Here is a 9,209-nt window from a genome sequence, read left to right as displayed (position 1 = left end):
ATCTCGCCTTGTATGACCGGCCTCCTTGAACTCCAAATTGATTCTCATCGTCGCCCAATATGCATTGTGCTCAATCTCAACAGGTAAATGACAGGATTTGCCAAAAACAAGTTGATAGGGAGACATACCAATTGGAGTCTTGTAGGCAGTGCGATACGCCCAAAGAGCATCATCTAAGTACTTTGCCCAATCTTTCTTGTTGGCGACACTCTTCTCCAAAATCTGCTTGATTTCTCGATTTGCCAACTCTGTCTGCCCATTAGCTTGAGGATGATATGGAGTCGTCACCTTGTGCTTTACTCAATACTTCGCCAACACGCTTGCTAGTAACTTGTTGTTGAAGTGCGACCCCCCATCACTAAGCAACGCTCTCGGTGCTCCGAACCGAGTCAAATAAGAACGGAACTTATCAAAGGCATACACCACAGCTAGCAGCTCCTTCTCCATGGTAGTGTAGTTCATCTGCGCAGAATCCAAGGTTTTACTAGTGTAGTAAATTACCTTGAACAACTTATCTCTCTTTTATCCCAACACAGCTCCCACGGCCCAATCGCTAGCATCGCACATCAACTCAAACGGAGCACTCCAATCCGGCGTGATCAACACTGGTGTAGAAGTCAGTGCAGCTTTCAACTTCTCAAAGGAGACGAGGCCCTCATCGGTGAAGACAAACTTCACATCCTTCTCTAGCAAAGCACATAGTGGCTTGGACAGCTTGGAGAAATCTTTGATGAAGCGTATATAAAATCCTGCATGCCCAAGAAAACTCCGCACAGACTTCACAGATGTAGGAGGAGGTAGCTTCTCAATGGCCACGATCTTAGCACGATCCACCTCCAAACCTTGGGCAAAAACTTTATGTCCTAAAACAATGCCCTCACGAACCATGAAGTGGCACTTCTCCCAATTGAGCACGAGTGCCGTCTCCTCACAACGCTGCAACACTTGAGCAAGATTGTCCAAACAATTATCAAAGGAGGAGCCAAAAACAGAAAAGTCATCCATAAAAACCTCCATAATGTTCTCAATCAAACCATGGAAAATCGCCATCATGCAGCGTTGGAAAGTGGCAGGAGCATTGCAAAGACCAAAAGAAATCCTCCTAAAAGAAAAGATGCCGTAGGGACAAGTAAAAGCGGTCTTATGCTGATCCTCCGGGGCTATCATAATCTGATTGTAGCCCGAGTACCCATCCAAGAAACAGTAGTACTCATATCCTGCCAAACGGTCAAGCATCTGATCAATAAACGGCAAAGGAAAGTGATCCTTACGTGTGGCTGCATTCAAAGCTCGGTAATCAATGCACACGCGCCATCCTGTGACTAGCCTTGTAGCTATGAGCTCATCTCTTTCATCTTTTACCATAGTCATGCCTCCCTTCTTAGAGACAACTTGCGTTGGGCTCACCCACTCACTATCAGAGATAGCATAAATGATTCCTGCATCCAACCACTTGAGCACCCCCTTTCTCACAACTTCTTGCATCGCCGGATTCAAACGTCGCTGCAGCTGCACCTTAGGCTTGTATTCCTGCTCCAATAAAATACGATGCATGCAAATAGAAGGACTAATTCATTTGATGTCAGAAATAGACCATCCTATAGCAGACTTGTATTTCCTTAAAACTTGCATCAACTTCTCCAACTCCAACGGAGATAAATAGGCAGATACAATAACAGGAAAAGTTTCATTGTCGTTGTTCGCTAATATTTTCACCACGCCGCAAGTATACGGGTAGTTGTAATATATGGAAGCAAGGTCGTATCCCACATGGATTAGTAGTTCAATCTAGTGATTATCCTAATTCATTATGCTAGAGCTATTTAGACTAAACAAGGAGGTGAGTGGTTTGATTAACTAACAAATTCAAAGACAAAATAAGAACAATCAAACAAAGTGGATTAATTAAGTGATGAAGGTGGTTTAGGGATTAGGCATCGATGGATTAGCAATGGACTTCAAATTAGCTCAATATTAGTCTTGATATTCCTATTTATCTAGAGTGATCTCCCCACTAGTTCTAGCCCCCTCCCGGACGACTAAAACGGTAGATTACGGGTCATAGTTGCCGTCCCCGGTCAACTTCTAACCTATAACTCCCAAAAGCACAAAGGATCGGTAAACTCTCACCCAACTCTCAACCTCCCGGTTTATTGAGTCAATATGTTTCAAGCTCCTAATCTATTATGATTATCCTCTCCCAATTCAAATCACAAATTAGAAATGCATAGAAAGTGACCAACAATCCATACAAGAATTAAAGCTAGGGCTTGAAAAGATAATAACAAGGAAATAATCAAGACATATATTAAGCATAATAATCAATCCATCACATAATCAACTAGCCTAATCCCCAAACCAATGGGGGATTTTATCCAAACATGTTCACAAACAACAAACCTAAATCAAAGAAATACATAAATGAAAGAGAGAGTAAGAAGTGACAAATCCTATTAATGAGCTTTCTCCAATCTTCTCTCCTCTTCAATGCATTCAATCTTGGTAAAAAGATGTGGTAATGGAGGCTAGGGTTTGGTGTGGAGGAATTGGGGAAGATGGAAAATGGGTGTGTTTGAGGTTGGGGAAGATGAATAATGTGAGGAAAAGGGGAAAAATGGGGGTTAAGGGCTGAAAAACGCGACTGGGGCCCACTTGGGGAGGCTCCGCTCTTTTCCCGCGGTCCTGGCCCGCGCCCGCGGCCGGCAAACGTGGGGGAGAGTCAGGGGACCCGCGGTCCCGCCCCGCGGCCGCGGGTGGTGACCGCGGGTGTCTCCTGAGTCGGGGGCAGCTGACCCGCGGTCCCACCCCGCGGCCGCGGGTGGTGACCGCGGGCTACTGGGCGTTATGCGCAGTCCGCTCGTTTTGCTCCGTTCTCCCTCGTCCGGACTCGGATTTGATCGCCGTTTGCGCTCACGGATTCCTCTCGAGACGTACTTCAATATAATATCTTCAAAATCCTCCAATTAATCCTTGATTTTTCCTGAAATTACTCCAAAACTACACCAAGACATCAAATCTTCATAAAACTCAACATTATGGTACAAACACGCATTGGCAAGCAAAATATGAAGGGAAATGACAACAAATCATGTGGAATTGAGGTACGAAAACCATGTTTGTCAACCCCCCCAAACTTAAAGCGTTGTTTGTCCCCAAACAACAAAGAGAAGAGAAATAAAAGATAACAAACATGTGAGAATGAATTGGTGTCATTTCAAGGGCTTCAACAATTTCAAAAATCTTTCAAAAGTGTATCACAAGTAGAAATGCATTCCAAAAAATCACAAGTGATGAAGAGTTCAATATTATGGCCTCCAAGCTTGAATCCTCACAAATGTGGATGTTTCAATGATGCACTCAACTCTCAAGTGTTTAGATTGGACGTGTTTGCACTCAAATTGAAACAATGTATACCATCTACCATAAGCTTGCCATTTATCCTAACTCTCTATACTTCAATGTGTTATAAATAATGATCAACAAGGGCTTTCATTGGGTTGTAATGAGGGCTCTTTGGTGAGGTGAGGTGTTTTTTTAGGCAAAGTGACTCATCCCACAATCTAACAATGAACAAATCAACTCTTCACCATTTCTCTTATCAATCAAAAACCAAAATCCCTACATTTCATCTTTTCATCTTTAGTGATATCTATCATGGCTATGATTCAAAAGGCAAATCACTCCCCTTTATGCTCTTTTATTCACATTCATTTTCATTTCTTTTTCTTTTTGAGCTCATAGGGGATTAGTGATTTTCACACAATCAAAGCTTGATAAGCAATTTCAATCATTTCCCAAACTTTTTTCTTCATCAAAGCAACCACTAACACTCTAAGTTCTACCCCTTTATCATTGGTTCATTCAAAGAAAGGCTACAAGGCACAAAAGGGGTAAACTAGGATCATATGAGAATTTGGCACAATTGGGGTCAAGTGGCTAACAAGGATGGCCTTAAATCACTTCAATATTAACAACACATCTACTTTTATTTTCAAGAAAGGACTCATGGCAAGTTCTAGAGATCAACACACATGCTCAAATGATTTACACTCAAGAACAAAATGAGATTGTAAATGTATGACAATCAAAGGCTCAATTCTTACAAGCTCATTTTCAAGTTCTTGGAGGCAAAACATTTAACTCACTTGTCACAAGTTCAAACTTTTCATGCATAATCCACAAGTGATACACACAATTTTTCCAAGAAACAATTCATATCATAAGCCCAATGACATTCAATCAACATCACAAAGTTTGATACAATTATCCCAAGCAAAACAAAAACAAAAATATCAACCCAACTAACTCTCAAGCTTTCATTTATTCAACAATAACAAAAACAAGACAACAATACTAAAACAAACAAAAACAAGTAAAGCTTAAGATAGATGAGACAACTAATCCATCTCTCCCCTCCCCCCAAACTTATTTCACACAAAGTGAAAATGAGTTTGGAAGAAAAGAGAAGGAGAAGTTGTCTCGGACTCACAAAAAAAACTAACATATAAAAAAAAAATAAACCATACAAAAATTAAAGGGTACCTTGTTGGGGTGCCTCCCAACTAGCGCTTAGTTTAACGTCATGAGCTAGACGTCTCCATGATGGTGTTATGGCTCGGGGGTGGTTCCAACGAACACTTCAACTTTCACAAATGCCTTGATTCTTTCCTTCTCAACCACAAAGGTTCTTTCATCCTTCTTTCTCAATTCAATTGCTCCATTGTTGAAAACCTTGTTGATTTTGAAAGGACCCGTCCATTTTGATCTTGGCTTTTCCGGAGGTAGTGATTGACGGAAGGTGAGGAGAAGGACTTCATCATCGGGTGCAAACTCCCGTTTGTGCATCATCTCGTCATTAGCACTTGTTGTCCTCTCTTTGTAGAGGCTTGACTTCTCAAATGCGTGATACTCATCTAACTCTTTGAGTTGGAGTACACGGTCTTGCCCCATTGGATGTATCTCATTCTCACCAAAGAATGCATACTTCAAGTGTGTGGGGAGAAGCTTCAACTCCAAGCCTTGGGCTTCCTCCTCTTTTCTTTCTCCCTTCAATTTTTCTTTCATGTTGATGCAAGGTTCAATCACTTGCATCAATTTGCATTCCTCCACTCTCATTCTTTCTTCCACATCTTTGTGCTTGGGAGCTTTGTGGATTGAGAAGGTAACATTCTCATCATTCACTCTCAATGTGAGCTTGCCCTTTGCAACATCAATTAGGGCCCTCCCCGTCGCCAAGAATGGACGTCCAAGGATCAAAGGTACATCCTTGTCCTCAACCATATCCAACACCACAAAATCCACCGGAAAAATGAATTTGTCAACCCTCACCAAGACATCCTCCACTATCCCTTTTGGATATGAAACGGAACGGTCCGCCATTTGCAAAGCAATCGTGGTTGGCTTAATGGTTCCTATTTCAAGCTTGTTGAAGATGGAGAGAGGCATCAAATTTATGCTTGCTCCCAAATCACACAAGGCCTTTCCAAAACGACCATTTCCAACATCACATGGGATAGTAAAGCTCCCGGGATCCTTGATCTTGATGGGTAGCTTCTTTTGAAGAATGGCACAACATTCTTCGGTGAGGTTGACCGTCTCAAATTCTTCTAATTTCTTCTTCTTGGATAGAACTTCCTTGAGAAATTTTGCATACTTGGGCATTTGTTGCAAAGCTTCAACAAGGGGGATGTTGATGTGTACCTTCCGAAAGATCTCAAGGAATTTAGAGAACTCACTCTCCACATTTTTCTTTTGAAGTCTTTGAGGGAATGGAATTGGTGGGCAATAAGGTAGTGGTGCCTTGTACACATCTTTCTCCTTCTCCTTATCGCCTTGCATTTTTGAGGAAATGTTCTCATCATTGTTCTTGACTTCCGGAGGTATCTTGGACTCTTCAAGTATCTTCCCACTTCTTATAGTGATAGCCTTGCAATGTTCTTTTGGATTCACAACGGTGTTACTCGGAAATTGCCCCTTTTGATGTTGGTTGCTTAAGGATTCGGCAATTTGTCCCACTTTCATCTCAAGCATTTTCAATTGGGTTGCTTGAGCCTCTAACCTTTCATCGGTTCTCGTCATGTGGGCTTGAGTGGCCGTTATGAATTTCATTAAGATCTCTTCAAGGTTGAGCTTCTTCTCTTCCTTGATCATGCCATCACTCACCGCAAATCCGGGCGGTGGTTGCAAGAAGTTATTAGGATTACCATAGGAAAGATTCGGGTGACGATTTGCTTGAAACCCTTGATTGTATTGCCCTTGTCCTTGATAGCCACCTTGTTGTTGGGGCCGGAAGTTCCCATAGCCTCGGTTGTTGTTGTTGTTGATGTAGTTCACATCCTCAAAGCTAGTTTGTTCTTCAACCACGGGTTCTACTCTTGATATTGACATAGCATCAATCTTGCTATTCATAGCGGTCAATTGAGCCGTCAAAAGAGCTATTGGATCCGAGCTTGTTGTAGCCGCCACCTTCTTCAAAATAGTCCTCTCCCCCGGAAATTGGTAGCTATTTGCGGCTAAATTTTCAATGATGTGGGCGGCCTCCTCGTGGCTCTTCTCCAACAATGCTCCATTGGCCGATGCATTCATGTCTCTTTGCATCTCACCACTACACCCGGTATAGAATGAGCAAATAATGGTGTTTTGATCCAAACCATGGTTGGGACACTTCCTTATCATCTCTTTGAATCTCTCCCAAGCTTCATAGAAGGTCTCTCCATCGAATTGATGAAATTGGACAATGTCCTTCTTCATCTTCATTGTCTTACTTGGAGGGAAGAACTTGATAAGGAACTTTTGAGCCATTTTCTCCCATGTAGTGATGGAACCAATCTCCAAAGATTGATACCACGTCTTGGCTATGCCCCTTAGTGAGAAGGGAAAGAGTCGGAGTCGAATGGCATCCTCCGGGACTCCATTTATCTTGATAGTATCGCATATCTCCAAGAAATTGCCGAGATGTCCATTCGGGTCATCTTGAGAAAGACCGGCAAATTGATTTTGTTGCACCATGTTGATGAGACTCGCCTTGAGTTCAAAATTGTTGGCATTGATTCTTGGGGCATGCACTCCCCCTTGTTGGACCACGGGTTGGAACATATTGCTAATAGGTGGTGGTGGTGGTGCATTCCTTCGAGCCTCTTGCTCATTGATACGCCCTTGCATAGCCTCCAATTGTCTTTGGAGTTGGAGGATCAATTCTTGATTTTCCATCATGTTTCCCTCCATTTCTTTCTCTCTTCTTGCTCTTGCTTTGTTGTGTCGGCAAAATGCTTCAACCTCAAGGTTAATGGGTATAAGAGGTGCACCCTTAGACCTTGTGTTCATACACTACCTACCAACCAAAAAGAAACAAAGAGTCAAGACACAATCTTAAAATTGAAAATAAAAATAAAGCAAGTAAAATGTCCAAAGTAGTTAAGCACAATGATTCAAAATATCACAAGTAATCAAACTAAACTAATCCCCGGCAACGGCGCCAAAAACTTGTTCGCTAATATTTTCACCACGCCGCAAGTATACGGGTAGTTGTAATATATGGAAGCAAGGTCGTATCCCACATGGATTAGTAGTTCAATCTAGTGATTATCCTAATTCATTATGCTAGAGCTATTTAGACTAAACAAGGAGGTGAGTGGTTTGATTAACTAACAAATTCAAAGACAAAATAAGAACAATCAAACAAAGTGGATTAATTAAGTGATGAAGGTGGTTTAGGGATTAGGCATCGATGGATTAGCAATGGACTTCAAATTAGCTCAATATTAGTCTTGATATTCCTATTTATCTAGAGTGATCTCCCCACTAGTTCTAGCCCCCTCCCGGACGACTAAACGGTAGATTACGGGTCATAGTTGCCGTCCCCGGTCAACTTCTAACCTATAACTCCCAAAAGCACAAAGGATCGGTAAACTCTCACCCAACTCTCAACCTCCCGGTTTATTGAGTCAATATGTTTCAAGCTCCTAATCTATTATGATTATCCTCTCCCAATTCAAATCACAAATTAGAAATGCATAGAAAGTGACCAACAATCCATACAAGAATTAAAGCTAGGGCTTGAAAAGATAATAACAAGGAAATAATCAAGACATATATTAAGCATAATAATCAATCCATCACATAATCAACTAGCCTAATCCCCAAACCAATGGGGGATTTTATCCAAACATGTTCACAAACAACAAACCTAAATCAAAGAAATACATAAATGAAAGAGAGAGTAAGAAGTGACAAATCCTATTAATGAGCTTCTCCAATCTTCTCTCCTCTTCAATGCATTCAATCTTGGTAAAAAGATGTGGTAATGGAGGCTAGGGTTTGGTGTGGAGGAATTGGGGAAGATGGAAAATGGGTGTGTTTGAGGTTGGGGAAGATGAATAATGTGAGGAAAAGGGGAAAAATGGGGGTTAAGGGCTGAAAAACGCGACTGGGGCCCACTTGGGAGGCTCCGCTCTTTTCCCGCGGTCCTGGCCCGCGCCCGCGGCCGCAAACGTGGGGGAGAGTCAGGGGACCCCGCGGTCCCGCCCCGCGGCCGCGGGTGGTGACCGCGGGTGTCTCCTGAGTCGGGGGCAGCTGACCCGCGGTCCCACCCCGCGGCCGCGGGTGGTGACCGCGGGCTACTGGGCGTTATGCGCAGTCCGCTCGTTTTGCTCCGTTCTCCCTCGTCCGGACTCGGATTTGATCGCCGTTTGCGCTCACGGATTCCTCTCGAGACGTACTTCAATATAATATCTTCAAAATCCTCCAATTAATCCTTGATTTTTCCTGAAATTACTCCAAAACTACACCAAGACATCAAATCTCATAAAACTCAACATTATGGTACAAACACGCATTGGCAAGCAAAATATGAAGGGAAATGACAACAAATCATGTGGAATTGAGGTACGAAAACCATGTTTGTCAGTCATCTACTGAAGAAAGATGTTCCATTCGTATGGAAGGAGAAACATCGTGAGGGTATGAAAAAGCTAAAAGAGATTTGCAAAAATCTCCCAAATCTTTCAATACCACAAGATGAGGACGAAGTAGTCCTATACACCGACGTGAGTGATTTCTAGTGGGCAGCTGTGCTCACTAAAATCAGCCCTTATGGAAAGGAACCATGCAAATGCTGTAGTGGTCTCTTTTCCGACAGTGAGGCTGTGCGATGGCACATCAACGAGAAGGAGTTCTACGCAGTTAGAAAGACGTTTAAAAAATGACCGTTA

At 42.5% G+C, this 9,209-nt stretch overlaps 1 non-coding gene across 1 annotated transcript; it reads left to right on the top strand.

Moving 5' to 3' along the window:
• Window positions 1-6,646: 6,646 nt before the first annotated feature.
• LOC130987299 (small nucleolar RNA R71) lies at window positions 6,647-6,753 on the top strand. The gene has a single exon (XR_009089688.1). It is a non-coding gene; the product is annotated as a small nucleolar RNA R71 (small nucleolar RNA).
• Window positions 6,754-9,209: the final 2,456 nt, after the last annotated feature.

The sequence above is a fragment of the Salvia miltiorrhiza genome, chromosome 5 (genome assembly GCF_028751815.1).
Source record: "Salvia miltiorrhiza cultivar Shanhuang (shh) chromosome 5, IMPLAD_Smil_shh, whole genome shotgun sequence".
Lineage (NCBI taxonomy): Eukaryota > Viridiplantae > Streptophyta > Magnoliopsida > Lamiales > Lamiaceae > Salvia > Salvia miltiorrhiza.
The sequence above is the reverse complement of the archived record's forward strand: the minus strand, read 5'-3'. Positions and strand labels throughout refer to the sequence as shown.